Below are 24,549 nucleotides of genomic sequence, written 5' to 3'. Positions count from 1 at the left end.
TCTTTATTTTGTAATTGGCAGTAGGTAATTTCACATTCTTCCTTGCTCAACAGATGTTCTTAGGTGATCTTGCTCCAGGACTCTAACTTATGTTGAACTTTGTGAAATTGCTATATTTTAGTAAAAATTCAGCAATTTCATGTGACTCAGTCTAGTAAAAAAGAGTTAGTATTCCCATTAGATTTTTCTGAATTGAGAAAATTTCAAGAGTTAGGGATTTTATCATCTATTGAGAAAACTTTACTAATATTTTAGGGATAGGAACTATTCTCTAAGCCTTCCATAGATCCCTTAAGGTGCTTATCCTCTTGCTTAAACAATATGGTAGCAGCCAGTCAGTTCACTGCCTACATAAAGCATTTTTGTATGGGGTCATTATAACAAGGAATTTGTTAAAAGGATATAAGTGGAAAAAAATACCCCACTTAGGCTGTCAATGAGTCATATATTCTGTAAAATCCACTTGGTAGCCTATGACATAGGTTAAGGCATGACCTAAAAGGGCTGGTGCCATAGTCCCTAGAGTAGATGCCAATGTCCAGGAGTCCAGATTCCAGAGTTAAGATAACTATTATATAACTTTTTTCTTATATATCAATTCTTACATATCAATACAAAGCAAACTTGCAAAGAAAATCTCTATTTCCACTGAATTACTTCTCATCCTTACTTTTTTTTCTTGTTTTGAAAGAACTCTTCATCATAGGTAAGGTTAGACTGTGTAAGTCTTGGAACTGGTAATGCCTGAAATGCAGACTGATCAGAAACACTGGGAAAGGTTACTTGTTTAGTCAAACATCTCAGTGAAGATCAGGATACAGATAAATTGGTTCATTACAGTTCAGTGTAAATGGTGAACATGAATCTATCTGGTAGATAAATCTGTATTTGGACACTCCATTAAAAAAGGCATTAACAATTTTAAATGCATCATTGAGCATTTTATTACCCTTACCTATTGGCTTGAAAACTCAATAAGTAGGAAAGAAAAATATCCAAATTAATATACATTTCTATTTTGCAATGTATGTGTATTGATTTTGTTTAAAACCAATTAATAAATTTTTTAAATGTCAGGATCAGCAGTATAGAATTAGAATTATATATGTCTTCAGGTATAAATACTGTAAAACTTTAACAAATAAACATGTTTTATAGAATGTAATCCTTTATTCTTTCTTAACATATTTTTATCCTGTGACTTTGAGAACATGTTAGTTGGAATGGAATTAAAGTTATCAACAAAAGGATAGTCTTTTTTGGGGGGTGGGGTACTGGGGACTGAACTCAGGGGCCCTCAGCCTCCTTTTGTATTTTATTTAGAAACAGGGTCTCACTGAGTTGCTTAGCACCTCACCATTGCTGAGATTGGCTTTAAACTTATGATCCTCCTGCCTCAGCCTCCTGAGCCACAGGGATTAAAGGTGTGCACCACCGCACCCTGCAACAAAAGGATAAGCTTAAACTTGATAGTAATTTTAATAAGTTATTTGAGGTAAGTGTTATGAGAAAATTGTATTTGAATTTTTGGAAAACTAGATATTGCAAAAAATATTATTTTATAAAAATCACCTGGGCTTTTATATTATTTGTCGTAGTCCTATAAGTTAGGTTACAGGCAAATGCAAACCACTTTAACTCTTCAAAGCATAAGAAATTGATTATTCATGTGATAGGAAAACTCAGAAGCTAGAGAAAGGGCAGTGCAGTGATTGAACCTAGAATTTGATACAGATTAAAACTTCTTTTAAGAAATTAAAATCTTCTTTTAAGATTAAAGCTTCTTTCCTGCATGCCACCTGTTGGTCAAAAGAGGCAATAGGAGAAACCCATTTTGAGCAAAGAAATAGATGCACTATTGCATTCTGGAACCATTCCAGGAGGGTCCAGAAAGTGCTAGGACCACAGACCAGGGGGCTGTCTCATGGGAGATGAACCCACAAGGAGCTGCAGTTGATGTTGGATAGTTTCCAAAAAGAAAAAAAAAAAAAAGAGGAAGAATAATTTCCTTGCTTCTCCTTGTTTCTCTCCTTCAAAATCTTACTGGTGCTTTTCATGAGCTGAGCTGGTAATGAACTAAAAAAGGGGAATGGAAATGTGGGTGGCCTTGCAAATGGATGACTAGACCTTTTGAAAGAGGAAAAGTAAGGCTGATGGACTCAGCAGCTTCTCTTCTGGGTCTATTCTGTGTTCACCCCACAATTTTGGAGGGCTTCACTCAGTCAATTGTCACAGTAGGGGTATTAAAACAGTCTCATGCCTACAAGATGTGAGTCCTTTTAGATGGTGACTGCCATTTGAGACCCTATTCATTGGCTTAAGCAAAATTTTTCTGAATGCTACACTGTGGTTTGACATCCTCCCCATATAATCCTCATTTCTTCTTTGTTTAAAAAGAGGTCACATATGCATTACCATCTGAAGGCACTCCCCACTTTCTCTTCTATTCCTCTCTTTTTTTATTTCATAGTACTGTCCCAATAAATCTCTCTTATATGAATTTGGTAGTTTACAGAAAAGATTTTACCTCCTTCAGTAGAATAGCTGATGCAACTGAGCAGGACCAACAGTCTGATAATTAGTCACAGAGCTCCAATGACACAGAAAAAAGCTCAGGGAAGGCACATGTCTTATGCTTGGTTCAGAAAATCAGGAGTTGCAAATCAAGGAATAGAAACATTGAGATGGGATGCTCCTGAATATGTTCACTCTGTAGATCACCTTGATTTCCTGAGCTTGCAGAGTTGACTAACCCTTCTCTAAGAGCTTGCATGTTACATGACTGTAGAAGCTTCTTTCCTGAATGCTAACAGACATCTCCATTTAAGTGTCACCCTATTCTGACTGACAGATATATGACTACTATAGTTTTGCAAGAGTGTTGTTGACTTAATAAGGAAGAGAGAATATTATATAGCATAAGAGCCATAGAACTACCTTACATTTAGTGATAGGAACCAGGAGAGTATTTAAGGATGTTTGATCAAAGGAGCTGGACATGAGAATTTCTTCACATGGGAGCACTTTTTCAGGATGTAGGTTTTAATACACTGAAGAGTATCCCACAGGATGGTACATTGGGTGATAGGTGGCTCTTAGAAGCCTGGAGAAACTGAGAATTAGCATTGAAGTTGAAATGCCTGATTTGCTCTGGCAGAAAGCAGAGGAAGGAAAGGGAAGTGAAATGAATGTATCCTGTAATGCCAGAATATGCAGTAGAGGTCCATACTCCACAGGAAAGCCCAGAGTACATAGCTTTCATCAATGCCATCAGGAATGTGCTAGTGGGAATAGCACAGGTATCACTCAGTATTTCAATGGTAAATCTCCTCTACAGGTCAGGGAGGATGGTTTCCATGACATGCCTTTTTTGAATTGAAATGTTCCCCCATTTATTCTGAAATAAATACAATTCTTTAGAAAGTCTTCCTTTGCTATTTAGATTGACAGGGCAATCTTTTATTCTACTTATTTCTCTCTACTGTTTCTCTTCAGGAAAAGAAGTCCATTTCAGTATAGGGACATTGTTCTTGAAGAGCTATTTGTGGAAGTAGATGTAAATAGTTCATGGGTTGGACTATAGCAGCCATAAAAATGCTTCATTCAGATCCTGCTACTATTTTGATCCCACCCTCTCTCCCATTTGTACTATATTTCATATGGCTGCTTTCAGCTAATGACAGAGATTCTGAAACAAGTCCATTCACCAAACTTGAAACTACTTTAGGGACCACTGTGGCTCAAAGACTTCACATAATCCTGACCAAAGCCGTCTATCATTGTGTGAGACTTGCTGCTCAATTCTCTTCTCTGCTCCTTCTTTTTCTTGAAAGTCTGATGTGCAGTTCAGCCTAAAGCCTCTCTCTCTTCCCTGATTCCTTTCCCTTTATCCTTACAGGTGTTTCCCCAATAAATTTTATGGATACATAATCTTTTTCTGACAGAAGCCTTTCAAAGGATCAAAACTAAAACCCTTTTACTCCTACAATTCAGATCATAAGTGGAAAAGGGCAGGGTATGACTCAAATTGACAAACATAGCAAAGTTTCTAGAAAAAAATTTGAGAAAGCTTTTAGAGTTCTCTTGAAGTCCAACATTGTTTGTAATCCATATAATTAAAATTTTTATTTCCCCATTTTCTGTATGAAATATGATTAAGAGATCTCCATCATAACCACATGAAGGACCAAAATACAAAATTAAATGTTTGATTTGAATATTGTTAATTAATGCCTTACTTAACAACCTACAAATTCTGTTTATATTTATACTTCAAGCTCTTCCATCCGTAAGAAATGGCTTACTTTTTCTAGTGTTCTTAGAATACTACGACTATGTTGAAAAATTATGTTGCTAATAATTTATTTACAAATACTAACTTAAGTTTTTTTGAAAGTTTACAGAAATAAACTTGCAACATCAAATATGGTCTGAACCTCATGTTCTATGCTTAATAAAAAATAGACAGAAATGACACAAATGTCTAATGTGGGTAGAATTGATAAATCTATACATATCTACCTAATAAAGTAAAAAATAAAGATTAAAAATTGTATGCAATAACATGGATGAATAACAAATATAATATTGAATGCAATGAGGCTGATATAAAAGAATATACAATAACCCATTTCTATAAATTGAAGAAAGAAAAAGTTAGAACCCATGTCAAGATTACAGCCGTGTGTTCCTTGAGAAGATGAAGGATACAGGGGTGAGGAGGGGCATAAGAGTGGATCTTACGGTTTTCTTTGTGCTCTAATTCTTTATCTTCTTTGTAATTACATGAGGAAGTTCTTTAAGCCACTTAGACTTGTCAAAATCTCCCACAACACAGGATTTTGGCAAACTGTTCTGCCTATCTACCATACTCTTTCTTCCTCTCTTTGCTTAGTTAATTCTCAGTTTCTTGACTCCTAAATAAAGGATTCCTTGATTTTCTGACTGGTGTATGTCTCCATATAACTCTTGAGTTTCAGTAGGATTTGCTTCATAGGATTTATTACAGTTATGATTTTTTGTATGTTTTTGTGATTGTTTACTTAAATCCTATCTCATTTTATATACTTTAACATCCATAAAGACAGTCACCATTCTTTGTTTCTTTACATATTCTTTTTTTTTTTTTTTAGTACTATGACTCAAAAACAGATGCAAAAACAGTACAGGGAATTCTGTATCCTTTATGCAGTCTCCATTGATTATGGCAGTTAGAATAACCATAGTACGTTGTGAAAAACAGCAAATTAATATTGATACAATATTAAATTAAATATAATGTATGACTTTTTAATAATCATTTTAGATCATTGCCTTGCCGTACAGTGTCTGATGCATAATTGGTACTACCTAAATATTTTTTAAATGCATGTTGAATCAGAATGTGGAGAAGTCATTTTGTAACCTAAGTATGAGAGCCTATAATGTTTTACAAAATATCCCCACTTGCAAAAATTCTCTTGAGATTTATTTTCCACCATCCTCTCTGAAAGTTATGTGCATTTAGATTATTTTCTCTCAAAGTTATGATGATTTTCCTTGATTACTTAATTCTTCTTAACTTATGCCAATTCTCTGATATTGTAATTTATTCCTGGATTCTTAGACACTGCTCTTTAGAGAAAGGAATCTGCATTTATTAATTTTACTGTTAATAAAACAGAGTTAAGTTGCTCCAAAGATAAGATAGAATTCTTCCCAGAAAAAAAGGAAATTTTTGAGAGAATTCATTAAATGAAAAACATACCTTGTAAACTTACTCAGTTCTGTTTTCTTGGGTAGATACAGTAGGCCTGGGTATCATCAGATGTTTTAGGAATGTGGAGGAGACTTTCATCTCTCACCTTGAACATGTGATATTTTCTTCTCTACATTCATATAACAACAGAGCCCAGGTTTGCTCTGTTTCCCAATAAAACTCAGAATTAAATAATCCAGATTTAAATGTTTCAGATGCTCTGGAGTATATACTCATTGCCAGCAAGACCCTGGACCTAATTTCTTAATGAACTTACCTTGGTTTTGTAGTATTTACCATCACAACCATCAACTCTTACACCTACCTCTATGTAGTACCTCCAAATATACACTTTTTATTATCTTATTTGGAAAAACAGAAAACTACATTTACTTGCTCTTAATGGAGCAACAAAGATTTGAATACCTATTTACTTTCTCTACTCAATTCTTACCTAGTTATACTCAAATTCCTATTTGTATTCTTAGTCTCTTTTTCCAAGACTTGATTTTTCTTGACTTCTTTCAGGGAATGTATCCTAGCCCTATTCCCTAACCCATGCCTGAAACTGTGGGACCTCTAGCTCTAATGAATGAATTACTATGGATGAACTGTTATAGGGATTCCCCAGAATTATGTTCCTGTTATTATTATTATCATGATCTTGAACAATTCTGGAATAAGACTGAGATAGTTCTGCCTCTTTAAAGATGGTATTCACTCTGTGAAGCTGCCCTGAAAGTCATCTTTGAAGCCTGTCTCTCCAATCATCATTTACAAATCTAGAGTCAAATTTTGTCACAAACTCTCCACACTAGCTCATTGCTCCCCTATATTATAATCTTAAGTGTTGAAAAGAAGAAATGAAAAAACAATAATTTCTGCAATGAAAAAGATTCTATTAATTATATTCCATTAAGAAAATAGCAATTTCTTACAAGTACTAAATTTAAGTAGCAACTTCAACAAATAGCAGAGAGAAAAATATATTCAATTTTAAATTCTATTTAATCATCATTTTATATCTCCCAGCATGAATATGTTCATCATTGACTTCTTTAAAGTGGCTAAGGTAATTATCAGGAAAAATTATTTCATTTTGATTACTAGAAAAAGCATCTTTTTAAATTATTAAAAATCTTCAGGCAAATGTAAAACCTATCATTATGCATTTAAAAGCAAGACAGCATTTCACAGCCATTAAAACACCTCTTCCCTGAAGGAAGTAAGCAGCATTGCTGTTAGTCAGACTATAAACCATTGCACAGAGATAGGACTCAAAGAGCTTCAGGAATTGAATGCTCACAAAAAAGATTTTAGGATGTTCAATCAGAGTGTAGTCTAAATGGTTGATCCTGAGTCCCCCATGGCTAATTGAATTGACATACACTCAATTATTAAGCATCTAAAACATTCCAAATTGTCAATGCAAAGAGATATTGAAACAGAATAATTCAAGCTAAGTCTGGAGATCAGAAAACCACTGTATGTGAAATATTAAGAATTAATATTAATGTTAAGAATATCTAAGAATTATATGCTATGTATACTTTAAATACTTTCTGCTGTTTGCATCATGCACAGAAAATTATTTTTAATGGGGGATAAATGAAGTAGCATTCTGGGTATGCTGTTGCCTAGAGGGAACTGTGAATACAGAAAGGTTTGTTGAGAATATTTGTTTGACTGTGTGTATTTAAAAATTAGAGACATTAAATATGTAACATCTGGAAAATCATTAGATAATGTGATTTGTATAAACATTTTTCTTTTTAATCAAAGAATTTAAAATATAGTACATAAAATAATTTTTCAATAGTGGAGTTAACAGAGTAAGTGAAGTACAAATAAGGCTTAAGTATAAGTTTAGTTTAGAAAATTGTGCATAGTCTTCCTGATACTGCACATTCTTGTATTGTTATCAATGTGAAAAGTTAAAAAAATATTTTTTCATGTCTTACACTATTGGGCATCATATAATTCAATCATCAAAATTAATATAATTCTAGTATATTTTGATTTCTCAAAATTTTAGCTACTTAATTAAAGAAAGAATAGAAAAAATATTCTTCTTTTAACAATGTAATGTATAAAATACTAATGGAGACTTTGGAGACATAGACTTTTAACAAGAGATTGTTTTCATTCTTTTACACATATTGCTGACATCTGTTTGATTTCTGTTGTTTATATTAACCCATTTATTTGTGTTTACTTTTATTCTTACTAAAAACTCTTTTTGAGGAATCAAACATAAAGCAGAACAAAAATTAAAAATTTATGATAAGCGACAAGTACCAGGTGATGAGATCCAGTTAGGAGACACATGTGCCAAAATCACAGTTCTGTAGGGGGCTGATGCTTAAAGCCTTCTAGGACTGAAAGAAGAGGTCAGGGCCAATTGACAATTGAATATTGAATCTATAAAGAGGCTTGTAAAAAAATCTATTTCTATAAAGAAAATGCAAATGGTTTTTACATCTAAAGCTTTGGACTAAGGAAAAAAATCTCTTATTTTCAAAATTGAAAGGATTCAAATCTTGATCATTGAAAATGGCACTATATTGAGAAAGATAACGATGGTTATTTCTTTTACATTAAAAATGGAGGTGTTTGTAATTTGCAAACTGTGAGCAGAAAGGTCTCCTTCTTATTAGAAAATCTTATTGAATAGGTTTCAATTGTATGTAAGAAAAAATGAAAAGTATTTTTCTCATTTCTTCTCCACAGGATATTTTATTGAGTCATGATCTAGAAGAACCAGTTAATAGTCAGTTAGTAACATTTTCACATGAGTTGATTTAGAATCTTATTTAAAATGGAATGGCTAAGAGTAGAAATTGTGAAATGTAAGAATACTGCATAATAATATATAGTTGAGCAGAAAGAAATTGTGACATGTTGAACTCACGTCTATGTGAATGTCTAGAAATGCATATTACTCTGAGTTAAGAAGACAACTGAATGAGATGCTACATAGGATAGAATATTTTTGATAAAATAAATCCATGTCTCTGACATTTTATGTTACATGAAAAGATACATTAAGTTACAATCTCTAGGAATATGTAAACACTTGATTTCATTTTTAAATTCCTATCAGCTACTTCTGAATGTTTGATTTATAGACAAGCAAAGGGAATGCCAATTACCAGAATCATAACATCCAAAGTACAAGACATTTGGAGTCTGATTCATTTATATTTAAATCTCAGTTCTACTGCAGCCCGACTGTGTGATCTTGGAGAAAATACTTTATGTCCCTGTGCCCGCCTTATGTTACCTAATATTACTTAGGGGTAATATTATCAACTTCAAAAACTGTTGTAAGAATTAAGAAAAGTGATGTTGAAAACATTCATTATTTAGATCTCAGTTACTCCCTATATTGTGTATAATTACACACAAAAAGAAATTACTAGGCTTTAAAGACTCAAAAATATATGGAAGCATTGCAATATTTACCATGAAGCTGGTTTCAAGAATGAAAGGACTCGTTTTAAAAGTCAGCCATGCTGAGGAAGGAGTGCTAAACATAGTTATGGTTCACTCTATTGAGTGACTTTATCCTTCAACACTTTTCCTCAGGGGCACATACGCACTTCTTCTGACTTCTTAAGATGCCTGGACAATGAGGGACATGCAGTTGTGCCCAAGGTAGCTGTTAGTAGAACAGATTAAAGGTTGAAATCTAAGCATGTTGATTCCCAAGCAACTTGGGGATATTAAAGTCAAGATGTCAGCTAGTGAGTTATGTATGCATATCCATAAGATAATTTGTGTGAGTTAGTTGAATTTAGAATGTACTAACATATTATCACCATTACAACCACAATTACAAATAGTTGCCTTAGATAGTAGAGAGTGAGAAGAGAAGATGGATGAAGAGCCACTCTTGTCAAATCCAAAAAATAAAAAAATAAAAAATCCACCCATTAAGAAAGGGCAGAGAATGGACATGTATTGAAATCGAGACTATGGGAGAGAATAAAGGGAAAAGTAGAGTAAATCAGCAAAGCACAGAGTCAGAGAATACCTAACACTGCATTAGGACACTGAAACCAAAGTTACTATGGAGTTGAGGTACCACTTTTATAATATGATATAAATATATCTCTTTCACTATTCCTGATTGTGTTCCCTGGTGCTTCCCTTCACAGACCAAATTTCTTCCTCAGGGACTTTTCAATTATTTGGATCAGACCTCTGCAAATGATTAAGGGTAATTTCCATCAATGTCAACTTATTGCAGATGTCAATCACCCTTACAAAATATCTATGGAAACACCTAGAGTAATGTTTGATTGAATCACTGGTACTGTAGCTAGAAGTTGACACCTAAAAATTAGCCATTATTCCTGGCCTCTGGTTATCCCCCAAAACTATATCTTTGCTTAGTTAAAAACTCATTTTTTCCTTCTTACCAAAGAAAAGAGATTCTTTTGTTGTATAACAGGAAGTTCAAAATTAGTATAGTAAATGCCTTAGATGTCATATAGGTGGGTACATATAAAACTTCACTGAGTTGTATACATAAGGTTAATCACTCTGTATTTTTAAATCTTGGTAACATTTTAAAATGCATCTTTGCATTTTTAGAATGGCTTTATTATAAATTAGTTTTTCCATTCACATATATATATGACATTAAAATTTTTAACCAAAGTATATTTTTTCAAATATCTTGAAAAATACTTGTCAAAGGTGACTGGTGTAATTATTTACAACTTATAGATTAAAAAAATAAAAATTAATAATTAGTGGCAAAACAGATATACCTCAAACTGAAAGCTGATTTGTGATGAGCTCACCACATAGTAATTTTTAATACCATAATAATATCATATATAGTAACAATATTTTGTAGGATTTAAAATTCTTATTTATAACACCTATCATGCTCAGTAATACACAGAGGTAACATAGCTGACTGGTTGCCAGGGCAAGATTATTATTATAAGTCCTCTGACATATCATGGTACTGTATGGACACTCACTGGATATTAAATTCTGCAATGTTACTTCTTGTCCTCAGATATTGTGAAAAACAAAGTAAGAATCCAAAGAGAATCCAAGGTATGCAATTAAAATGCTATGGGCCCACCAACATCCTGTCATAACCTTAACTGTTAGGCCATTGGCAATGAAACAGATTTATAAGCTTCTTTTTCAGTGTTTATTTGATTTCCAAAACATTCTGATCTTCAGCATCAGAAAAAAACTACCTTGAGGGTTTGCTATTATTTCACAAAAGGATATTATAAGTATTTGGCCTGTGTTTCCCAGTCATATAATATACCTTGCCCTGTGACTCCAGGACACTATTGCTAGTCTCAAGGAGCCCAATGCCATAATAGGTGGTTAAGTGGAAAGGAAGTAATATCTGCTTGTGTACTTTTCATAGATTCTTTGATAAAATGAGAAAATATTGTGTATGGGAAAAATGTTACCTTAGCCATGGAACTTTCAACAAAATCTGATGTCATAAGTACATTTTTGCCTTCCAGACTTTCCTATAAAAAGTATAAATATATTATCAATGCAGAGGTCTGTAATAACATGGTGTGTTTTGTGGGGATCGACAGTTCTAATAGTCAGGAGCAATAAACAAAGATTCTATGTTGATGCTTTCTGCATACACATAAAGGAGGTATTCCTTTTGGTACATTTTAATATGTATATAACAAGATTCTGTTAACTAGTATGTTAGATTCATTCTGTATTTCTTTCCCTTTTCCTCCCTCCCTCCCTTCCTTTCTCCTCCTTCTACTCCACTGATCTTCCCTGTATCTTAATGTGCAAATCAGTGGCTTTAAAACACAAAACAATGAAAGGGCTCTTAGTGTTTAAGAATAGCCAGATTCTAGTCCATATCTTGGGGAAAGAAGAGTTGTGTGTCTGAAATTAGGTGCTCTGCTCTGAGATATTCTGCCAAATTTCAAGACACGTCTTTATATACTGATTATGAAAAATATATTTATGAAAGTATCTCCACCAAGATTTATGGGACAGATAAATCAAAGTAATAGTTAATAGATTTCTTCAGGCTAAAAGTATAGCAATAAACAACATTTTATTCCAGGTATGAAATAATCATTGTCATAATTTCTGGCATGCTCTGAATTCCTTACAATAATTATACTTGAAGAAAAAGAGAATTCATAGGAATATAAGAAAATATTCTAACTTTCAAATTTTAAATGTAGGCCTTTGAAATGTTCTTTTTCCCATAAATTTGCATGACATTTATCATATATGACAAGAATAGCAGTTAGAAAAGATGTATTAGAAAAAAAAACAGCAAAGTATGCTTATCTGCTGATAGTTTAAGACTGAACCCACATGGAATTGGCCATGTGATTTGTCCAGACATTTTCTTGAACCTGTTAAATTCACAAGGCCAGTAAAGGCCTTAATTGTACCAGATATGCTTCTATTAAAAGCCTGTCTAGTGGTTTCCACACTCTCTAAGAAGGAAGTTGTACTTTCATCTTTTTGTTCAGAGTCCATTACAATAAGAATGTGATAGAATCATGTTGTCAGAAAATAATGATAGTTTGAGTTCTTCTTTTTCTATCCATTTCCTTTTAATTTCTTTCATCTGTCTAATTGCTTTGTCTAGAGTTTCAAGGACTATGTTGACTAGAAGTGGTGAAAGAGAGCATCCCTGTCTTGTTCCATACCTTAGAGGGAATGCTTCCAATTTTTCTCTATTTAGAATGATGTTGGCCTTGGGTTTAGCATAGATAGCTTTTACGATGTTGAGGTATCTTCCTACTATCCCTAGTTTTTCTAATGTTTTAAGCAAGGGTGCAGTATTTTGTCAAATACTTTCTCTGCATCAATTGATATAATATATGATTTGTATCTTTAAGTCTATTGATGTGATGAATTGTATTTATTGATTTTTGTATGTGAACCAATCTTGCATCCCTGGAATGAACCCCACTTGATCCTGATGCACTATTTTTTTAAAATATGTTTTTGTATGTGATTTGCCAGTATTTTATTGAGAATTTTTGCATCAATGTTCATCAGGAATATTGGTCTGAAATTTTCTTTCCTTTATGTGTCTCTGACTGGTTTTGGTATCAGGATGATAGCAGCTTCGTAGAATGAGTTTGGAAGGGGTTCTTCCTTTTCTTTCTCATGGAATAATTTGAGGAGTATTGGTATTAATTCTTCTTTGTAGGTTTTATAGACATCTGCTGTGAATTTGTTGTGTCTCAGGCTTTTCTTGCTTGGTAGGCTTTTGATGGCGTATTCCATTTCCTTGCTTGAAATGGATCTGTTTAAATTGTGCATGTCCTCTTGACTCAGTTTAGGTTGATCATATGCCTCTAGAAATTTGTTGGTGTCTCTGAGGTTTTCTATTTTACCGGAGCATAAATTTTCAAAATAGTTGCTAATTGTCTTCTGTATTTCAGTATTTTCTGTCATGATATTTCCTTTTTCATTACAAATTTTAGTAATTTGAGTTTTCTCAAAAAAACTCCACCAGAAAACTTCTAGAATTAATTAATGAATTCAGCAAAGTAGCAGGATATAAAATCAATACCCATAAATCAAATGCATTTCTACACATCAGTGATGAATCCTCGGAAAGAGAAATTAGGAAGACTACTCCATTCACAATAGCCTCAAAAATTTTCCAAAAAAATACTTGGGAATCAACTTAACAAAAGAGGTGAAAGACCTCTACAATGAAAACTACAGAACACTAAAGAAAGAAATTGAAGAAAATTTTAGAAGATGGAAAGATCTCCCATTCTCTTGGATAGGCAAAATTAATATTGTCAAAATGGCCATACTATCAAAAAGCAATACACAAATTCAATGTGATTTCAATTAAAATCCCAAGTCATTCTTTATAGAAATAGAAAAAGCAATCATGAAATTCATTTGGAAAAATAAGAGAGCCAGAATAGTCAAAGCAATCCTTAGCAAGAAGACTGAAGCAGGAGGCATCACATATAGACCTTAATCTATATTACAAAGCTATAGTAACAAAGACAGCATGGTATTGTCACCAAAAAAGACAGAATTGAAGACACATAAACAAACCCACATAAACACATTTATCTCATACTAGACAAAGGCACCAAAAACACACAATGGAGAAATGATAGCCTCTTCAACAACTGGTGCAAAGAGAACTGGAAATCCATATGTAGCAAAATGAAAATAAACCCCTATCTCTCACCATGCACAAAATCAAATCAAAGTTGATCAAAGACCTAGGAATTTGTCCAGAGACCCTGTGCCTATTAGAAGAAAAAGTAGACCCAAATTTTCGTCATGTTGGATTAGATTCCGATTTCCTTAACAAGACTCCTATAGCACAAGAAATAAAATCAAGAATTAATAAATGGGATGTATTCAAACTAAAATGTTTTCTAACAAAAGAAACAATTAATGAGGTAAACAGAGAGCATATATTTTGGAGCAAATTTTTGCCACACACGTCAAACATAGCACTAATTTCCAGGATATATAAAGAACTCAAAAAACTTAACACCAAACAACAATAACAATAAAAAAACTCCCAACCCAATCAGTAAATAGGCTAAGGAGATGAACAGACACTTCTCAGAAGATGATATATATACTTAATCAACAAATGAATATATGAAAAAATGTTCAACTTCTCTAGTAATTAGAGAAATGTAAATCAAAACTACTCTAAGATTTAATATCAGTCCAGTCAGAATGGCAGCTATCAAGAATACAGACAACAATAAATGTTGACTAGGATGTGGGGGAAAAGGCACAGTCATACATTGCTGGTGGGACTGCAAATTGGTACAACCAATCTGGAAAGCTATATGGAGATTCCATAGAAAACTTGGAATGAAACCACCATTTGACCCAGATATCCCACTCCTTGGTCTATACCAAAAGGAGTTGAAATCAGTATACTATAGTAATGCACCCATATCAGTGTTTGTAGCAGCTCAATTCACAATAGCTAAACTGTGGAAACAACCTAGATGCCCTTCAAGAGATGAATGGATAAAGAAACTGTGGTATATAAAAACAATGGAATATTATGCAGCATTAAAAGAGAACAAAATTATGGTATTTGCAGGTAAATGGATGGAGCTGGAGAATATCATGCTAACTGTAGTAAGATAATTCCAAAATACAAAAGCCAAATGTTCTCTCTGATAGGTGGATGCTGATCCATAATGGAAAGAGGAGAGGCATGGGAAAAATGGAGGAACTTTGGGCAAAGAGGAGGGAGGGTAGAGAGGGTGCTTGGAGGTAGGAAAGATGGAGGAATGAGATGGACATAATTACCCTTGGTACATGTATGATTGCACATATAGTGTGATTCTAAATCTTGTACAACCAGAGAAATGTAAAGTTATGCTGCAATTCTATACAATGGATCAAAATGCATTCACCTTTCATATATACTAATTAAAATAAATGAATAATTCTGAATTCTTAAATGTAACTAAAATATTACAGATTCTGAGAAATACCAAAGAACGCTTTATTTTTCTTCTGAGACTCTAAGTAAAACTTTTGGGCTATTGATCAGGAAAAAAGTCAAATTTTGAGATCATTTCTCAGGATAGGAAGGTTATCATTAATACCAAAGTTACAGATACACATGAAGGACAGGTGAAGGTTCTTAAAGGTATATTCTTATTATGAATACACATGTATGTAATCTGTGTGCCTTCAACTTTTCAGCTCTTAAAGTCATCAGAATAAGAAGTAACTTTGGGCTGGGGATATAGCTCAGTTGGTAGCAAAGATGGTGGAATGTGATAGACATCATCATCCAAAGTACATGTATGAAGACATAAATTGGTGTCAACATATTTTATATACAACCAGAGATATAAAAAATTATGCTATGTAGCTGTAATAAGAATTGTAATGCATTCCACTGTCATATATTTATTTTTAAATCAATAAAAAAATAAGAAGTAACTTCAATTTATCAGGAGAAGCTGCTGGGTACACAGTACAATACTCTGAATCAAGAGCTAAAAGATTTTGCTTTCCATTTGAACTCAGCTGGTGTATTTTGGGCATTGCATTTTATATCAAATACTATCTGAATACTGTACAGTACCTGTAAAATGAAGAATTTACTAAGATATTGTCTTTTCTATCACTAATGTTCCAAAATTTAAGACTTTTAGCCTCTGATGATATCTGGCATTATGCTAATTGTGAGAAGGTTAAAGAATGATACAACTAAAGAAAGAAATAATGTAAGCAAATGTGTAGATGAAATAATTACAGAATGATAGAGAGACAGTTTATAATACTTCTAAACCTTTACAAGTAGGAAGAGCAGAAAATAGTTACATAGGATTTGCTTTAACTCTTTAGCTTCACTTTAAAATTATGGCACATTAATTCTATTTGCTTGGAATTCCAATTTATTTCAATAAATTCCTCTTACTCAAAAGAAATGTAAATATTTGTCTATAAAAGGATCTGTATAGGTATATTCATAATTTCCTTGTCTATAATAATCAAAAATTATAAATAAAACAAATTAAACTAATAATTGAATGAATGAAGGAAGGTATTATGTACATTAATGTAATTGAATACTACTCAGCAGTAAAAATGGATTAATAATGAAAACATGAATCAACACAAATGATGTCACAAGCATTTTGATAATAAAAGCTAGACTACTAAAAGCATATATTGAATGATGACATTTCATTCCAAAAAAAAAAAAAAAAGGTAAAATCAGTGTCTCTTCACAACTGTTGAAAAATCCTTATTTATAGAATTAGTGAAATAATTCACAAGGAATTTTTCTGTCTTTGGACTTGGTTAGATCGGTAAATACAATTTTCACAACTCTAAGTTAGATGTGCAACATCTAAGTATGTGTAAATTAGATGTACAAATATCTCAATATCAATGTATAATTTATAATTACTTAATAATTTATATATGCAAATTGTCTCCATGTAAGATTAAAGATTATTGAGTTACCTAACACATGAATTTAGAACAAAGCATTCACTAAAAATTATATGTAAATAAAGAGATTGATATTTAAACAAGTTGAAGAAAAAGTATTTTTGTTACTCTTAAAATATGTTCAAATTATATATGTGACAGAACTGGCAGAAGTGACTAAAGATTAAAGAAAACAAAATTTGAGTCAAATTAGAACACATTAGGATTTAAAAAGAGAAAAGATTAAGTATGTGTCAGGCACAAGTACATGATTTTAAAAGCACATAAAAAGGAAAAGGAGAGGAACATTGGGAATATGTATGAAAAGCTGGGAAAAGGTCCAATGTGACTGTCATGGGACTTAATGAAGCAACGTATTCATATATATTTCAATAAAGCTACTCTGAACCTATCTAGATGGCACTTGGATAATGTATCCTTATTAATTTATTTTTGGTGCTGGAGATTGAACCAAGCATGGGATTCATTATCTATATACTCTGTTCATCACTGAGTTTCATCTCTTCTAACATCATAAAATAATTTAAAATAAGTTGGCTTAAGAATAATCTCTCCTTTCTACTAAATATGAAGCAAAACATGAGCATTAAACTTAACCTCTCAAAGTAATACAAATTATCAATCATTGTGTTTTTCAGGTTGTATGGAACTGATACTCAAATCTAATCCATTTAACCATAATAATTGACACCAATGATAGCTAAAGACAATTTAAACTTTGTTGGACTTAAATACCAAATTGCTGATAAACTTCATAAAACAATCAAATAAATACATTTCCTTACAGAAGTGTTGTAGTCATGAGTTATTTCTTAATGCTTGTACTCATAATGGCTTTCATATTTAATATACCTTGAAATTATTTTTTAAAAAATACGGATTAAACCAAAATATGTCAAAATAAACAACTGTTTGAAACATACAGAGAAAAATTTAAAGATATGAGGGGAGTGGTCAGTATGAATTAAGAAGCCAATAGTGTTTATATGCCATACTCAGTGATGTTAATGGCTTGGCAACAGATGTTCTAAACTTTTAACAAAACTTTTCCTCCTCTTCCCTCCTCCTCCTCCCCCTTTCCTCCCCCTCCCCTCCCCTTTCCCCTCACCCTCCTCACCCTCTTCCCCTCCTCCTCCACCTCTTCCACCTATTCCACTTCTTCCACTTCTTCCACTTCTTCCTCCTCCTCCTCCTTCTTCCATTTTCAACCCCAATGACTCCATTGAATTAGGTCTCTCTATGCTAAGATATTAAAATAACATTTTGTTTTTTTTTCTATTCAAGTAACAAAAGTGATATATAAAATAAAACATCAATATGTAATTTTAGTATTGAGATTACGTGTAGGTTAATGCAAATAATCAGGATATAACATGTTGTTAGATCTCTAAAACTGTATCTTTTTTCGACACATATTTCATATTGTAGATTAGAGACCCCAGGATATTAGCTACAGGTAATGATATTTTCATTTCTTTAGTATATCCTTATTTCTTATTTTCTGAAAATAGTAATGCCATCTTTTGAATTTGCTGTAAATCAAACATCACTTGTTTTCACCAACTTATTTCTATTGACAATCAATACTTACATAAATCCTCCTGACAATTACACAAATTCTGCTTATTATGGTAAAGGTTAGAGAATGCCTACCCAGAGCCCCCAGTGCTTTGTGTCATGCATCTGGTAGGCACTTTATCTGTGGTCTCATTTTCTAGTTAAGTGTTCAGAGCCATCTCATCTTGATCTTTTCCACATGTCCACATATGCCCTAAATGTCAAGTATAATTTCCATATCCTCAGTTTTGGATTCTTCATTCCTTCTTTTTCATATTGGATTTAGTTTAGTCATTACTCACTCTTCAAAGTTCTCAGAAGTTTGAGGATGGCTTTATCACATTCTCTAATACAGTGTAGAAATAGTGTTTTATGAAATGGCTTATAATGAATGATAACAGTTTCAACAAGTAAACAAAAAAAAAAAACACAATAGCTTAATAATCTTAATTCTCACCAAAGTTTTCTGGGAAACTAATGGTCCCAGTTATTTAATGTTTATATCTTCAGGTGTCATCCTTATTAGCTTGAGAAAGAAATAATCCTATTTAAAATCACAGCATACTCTACTATCTACTATCTATGACAATGTCACTTGTATGAGTTTACAACTATTGTAAAGAACTATGAAATGAGAAGTTTTTCTTCTTCAGTACTGAGGATTGAACTTAGGGGTACTTTACCACTAATCTACATTCTTAGCCTTTTTATTTTTTTATTTTTATTTTTATTTTTTTTGAGAGAGAGAGAGAATTTTTTAATATTTATATTTTTAGTTTTTGGTGGACACAACATCTTTATTTTTTATTTTATGTGGTGCTGAGGATTGAACCCAGTGCCCCGCGCATACCAGGGGAGCATGCTACCGCTTAAGCCACATCCCCAGTCCAGCCTTTTTTATTTGAGACATGATCTTACCTAAGTTTCTGAGGCTGGCCCCAAATTTACAATCCTTCTTCATCCTCCCAAGTCACTGGGATTACAGGCATTCAACACCATGCCCAGCTGAAAAAAAATCTTTTAAAAAAATCCTGATTTCATACATGGGATAAAAGGTATTTCTGAAAAATGGTTCTTAAGAAATGAGAAATAAGCAAGTGATGCCTATGGTCCCCCAACATTACACATACCTGCAGGCTCTTTCAACTCTGACACCATGAGGTAATGCAATGATACAGAGGTCTCAGCAATTTCTCTGCTAAAGAAATTCTACAGCCTGTACACTCAGAAAAATTAGAAATTATATCCCATCTGATTCAAATGTATGATATGTCAAGGTCATTGTACTGTCATGTGTAACTAATTAAAACAAATAAAAAATTTTAAAAAAAGAAATTCTGCTGTCTACAAGGAAAACAACATAGGCCACACAATATCTTAAGATCGACAATATTCAATATTCAAGAAAGACCTGACATGAGAAGAAGTGAAAGGTGAATAATAACTATGAGAAATAGGAGTATATAGAAACATATACTGAACAGAGAGATGATGTAAGTAAACAGCAAGTGCTTTAACGTGGTCGTCATAAACATGCTCAAGGAGCTGAATAAAAACATATGTATAATGTAGGGGGAAATGGAGGCCATAAAAAGGAATAGATGTTCAGAGTGAAAAAATTATAATATCTTAAAAAGAGTAAATGTTTTAAAACATTTAAAAATTACTGGGTGTATATAATAGCAGATTAGATTTTATATGCAAGAATTTTAGGGTACTTGAAAACATAGCAATATAAACTATTAAAACTTAAGGAAAGAAGAAAAGCATGAGGAAAAAAAATATGAAGAGTGCCTTCATGATTTGTGGGAAAACATCAAGAGTATAACATGAATGTGATTGAAGACCCAGAAAGGAAAGAGGAATGAGGATGGGGCAAGACAACACATTCAAAGGAATGTTAGCTGAAAGTGTTTTAAATTTCATGTCAACCATAAATCCACAAAGACAAGAAGCTCAACAAACTTCAAACAATACAAACAGAAATAGTATTATACCAAGACCATTATAATCAATCTTCTGGGACAATGGATAGAGACCAATTTGATAAAGAACACAGAGGAAGGAAAGGCATTATATAGAGAAAACCTGAAAATGAAAATTATCATTGACTTCTCATCAGAAAAAAAAAATTCAAGTCATAAGAAACTAGAAAGGCAAATTTATAATTCTTAATTTAGGAATAAAGCTGTTAACCCAGAATTTTACAACAAAACAAAAAGCATCCTTCAAAACTAGCAGTAAATCTGAGATAATGGATATGCTAATTTGCTTCATTGTGATAACCATTTTCATATGCACATATATCATATATATATGTATCTTATTATATTGTATTTCTTAAATATGCACATTAAAGTTTATTAAAATAATTTTAAAATAAAGTTAAGTGAAATTATTTTAAATAAAGAAAATTGGTTTTGAACAGACTGCACTTCAAGAAATAGTAAGGAAAGTATCTCAAAGGAAAACAATACAAAATAGAATTCATATCCACACTAAGGAAGCAAATAAATAAGGTAAATAAGTGCAAGGAGTAAAATCAAACATCCATAAATGGGATAGCATCAAACTACAAAGCTTTTCAGCCAAAGAATCAATCAAGAGCATGAAGAGAGAACCTACAGAAGGGTAGAAAATCTTTCCCACCCATTCTCCTCAGATAAGGCATTAATGTCCAGGATACCAAGAACTCAAAAAACTTAAATCAAAAAACCCACAAATAACCCAATTAATAAATGGGCAAGGGAACTAAATAGGCACTTCTCAAAAGAAGAAATATGATCAAGAAATATAGGGCTGGGGATGTGGCTCAAGCGGTATAGTGCTCGCCTGGCATGCGTGCGGCCCGGGTTCGATCCTCAGCACCACATACAAACAAAAGATGTTGTATCCGCCGATAACTAAAAAAAATAAATATCAAAGTTCTCTCTCTCTCTCTCTCTCCTCTCTCGCTCTCTCTTTAAAAAAAAAGAAATATATGACAAAATGTTCAACATCACTAGCAATTAGAGAAACGCAAATTATTATTATTTTTTTACATTTTTTTATTAGTTGTTCAAAACATTACAAACCTCTTGACATATCATATTTCATACATTTGATTCAAGCAGATTATGAACTCCCATTTTTACCCCGTATACATATTACAGATTCAAATCGGTTCCACATCCACTTTTTTACATACTGCCATACTAGTGTCTGTTGTATTCTGCTGCCCTTCCTATTCTCTACTATTCTCCCTCCCCTCCCCTCCCCTCTCCTCCCATCTTCTCTCTCTACCCCATCTACTGTAATTCATTTCTCTCTCTTGTTTTTTTCCCCCTTTCCCCTCACTTCCTCTTATATGTAATTTTGTATAACAATGAGGGTCTCCTTCCTTTACCATGCAATTTCCCTTCTCTCTCTCTTTCCCTCCCCCCTCTCGACCCTGTTTAATGGTGATCTTCTTCTCATGCTCTTCCTCCCTATTCTGTTCTTAGTTGCTCTCCTTATATTAAAGATGACATTTGGCATTTGTTTTTTAGGGATTAGCTAGCTTTACTTAGCATAATCTGCTCTAGTACCATCCATTTCCCTGCAAATTCCATGATTTTGTCATTTTTTAGTGCTGAGTAATACTCCATTGTGTATAAATGCCACATTTTTTTATCCATTCATCTATTGAAGGGCATCTAGGTTGGTTCCACAGTCTAGCTATTGTGAATTGTGCTGCTATGAACATCCATGTGGCAGTATCCCTGTAGTACGCTCTTTTAAGGTCTTCAGGGAATAGTCCGAGAAGGGCAATAGCTGGGTCAAATGGTGGTTCCATTCCCAGCTTTCCCAGGAATCTCCATACTGCTTTCCAAATTGGCCGCACCAATTTGCAGTCCCACCAGCAATGTACAAGAGTACCCTTTTCCCCACATCCTCGCCAGCACTTGTTGTTGTTTGACTTCCTAATGGCTGCCAATCTTACTGGATTGAGATGGTATCTTAGGGTGGTTTTGATTTGCATTTCTCTGATTGCTAGAGATGGTGAGCATTTTTTCATGTACTTGTTGATTGATTGTATGTCCTCCTCTGAGAAGTGTCTGTTCAGGTCCTTGGCCCATTTGTTGATTGGGTTATTTGTTTTCTTATTGTTTAATTTTTTCAGTTCTTTGTATAGTCTGGATATTAGGACTCTATCTGAAGTGTGAGGAGTAAAAATTTGTTCCCATGATGTAGGCTCCCTATTTACCTCTCTTACTGTTTCTCTTGCTGAGAAAAAACTTTTTAGTTTGAGTAAGTCCCATTTGTTGATTCTTGTTATTAACTCTTGTGCTATGGGTGTCCTATTAAGGAATTTGGAGCCCGACCCCACAATATGTAGATTGGATCCAACTTTTTCTTCTATCAGACGCAGAGTCTCTGATTTGATATCAAGCTCCTTGATCCATTTTGAGTTAACTTTTGTGCATGGCGAGAGAAGGGGATTCAGTTTCATTTTGTTGCATATGGATTTCCAGTTTTCCCAGCACCATTTGTTGAAGATGCTATCCTTCCTCCATTGCAAGCTTTTAGCCCCTTTATCAAATATAAGATAGTTGTAACTTTGTGGATTAGTCTCTGAGTCCTCTATTCTGTACCATTGGTCCACCCGCCTGTTTTGGTACCAGTACCATGCTGTTTTTGTTACTATTGTTCTGTAGTATAGTTTGAAATCTGGTATCGCTATGCCACCTGATTCACTCTTCCTGCTTAGAGTTGCTTTTGCTATTCTGGGTCTTTTATTTTTCCATATGAATTTCATGATTGCTTTATCTATTTCTACAGAAAATGCTATTGGGATTTTGATTGGTATTGCATTAAACCTATAGAGAACTTTTGGTAATATCGCCATTTTGGTGATGTTAGTTCTGCCTATCCATGAACAGGGTATATTTTTCCATTTTCTAAGATCTTCTTCTATTTCTCCCTTTAGGGTTCTGTAGTTTTCATTGTATAAATCTTTTACCTCTTTTGTTAGGTTGATTCCCAAGTATTTTTTTTTTGAGGATATTGTGAATGGAGTGTTTTTCCTCATTTCCATTTCAGAAGTTTTGTCACTGATATACAGAAATGCCTTTGATTTATGCATGTTGATTCTACACTGAGATTTCATCTTACTCTAGTGAGAATAGCAATCATTAAGAATACAAGTAACAATAAATATTGATGAGGTTGTGGGGAATAGGGTACTCCCATATACTTTTGTGGAACTACAAATTAGTGCAACTGCTCTGGAAAGCAGTTTGGAAATTCCTCAAAAAAAGATTCCTCAGAAAAAAACAAAACAAAACCAGGAATGAAACTATCATTTGACTCAGTTATCCCACTCCTTGGTATATATACAAAGGAGTTAAAATCAGCATACTACAGTGATACATCCACATCACTGTTTATAGCAGCTCAATTCACAATAGTTAAGTTGTGGAACCAATTTAGATGCTCATAAACAGATGAATGGATAAAGAAATTGGAGTATATATACACAATGTAATATTATTCAGCCATAAAGAAGAATGACTTTATGGGGCTGGGGATATGGCTCAAGCGGTAGCGTGCTCGCCTGGCACGCACAGGGCGCTGGGTTCGATCCTCAGCACCACATAAAAATAAAATAAAGATGTTGTGTCCACAAAAACTGAAAAATAAATATTAAAAAGTTCTCTCTCGCTCTTAAAAAAAAAAGAAGAAGAAGAAGAATGACTTTAGACATTCACTGGTAAAAGGATGGATCTGGAGACTATCAGGCTGAGTGAAATAATCCAATCCCCAAACCTAAAGGTTAAATATTCTTTCTGATATGTGGATGCTAACTCACAACAAAGGGTGGGGGGAGGAGAAAGAATAGAAGTTCAGTGGATTAGACAAAGGGCAAGGGAAGGGAAGGATATAGGAATAGGTAAGACAGTGGAATGAAAGTGACAAAACTTTCCTATGTACATAAATGAATATACCACAGTGAATCTCAACATCATATACAGCCACAAGACTGGGATCCTAATTAGAATAAGTTATACTCCAAGTTTGTATAAATATAATAAAATAGATTCTACTGTCATGTATAGCTTAAAAAATAAAGAAAGAAAACAAAATAGAAACCTGATAATTCACATGCAGAGTGAAGATGAGCTCTCATTAGGTCAAGCTATGTTATAACCTGAATAAAAGAAATTTGGAATAAGAATAATGACAAATTGCATGAGTCTGGTCCATATTATAACTGAGGTACATACATGCAAATTTCCATATTCTCAAATATAAGTTCTAAAAGCACTGCC

This window comes from Callospermophilus lateralis, chromosome 6, assembly GCF_048772815.1.
Source record: "Callospermophilus lateralis isolate mCalLat2 chromosome 6, mCalLat2.hap1, whole genome shotgun sequence".
Lineage (NCBI taxonomy): Eukaryota > Metazoa > Chordata > Mammalia > Rodentia > Sciuridae > Callospermophilus > Callospermophilus lateralis.
The sequence above is the reverse complement of the archived record's forward strand: the minus strand, read 5'-3'. Positions refer to the sequence as shown.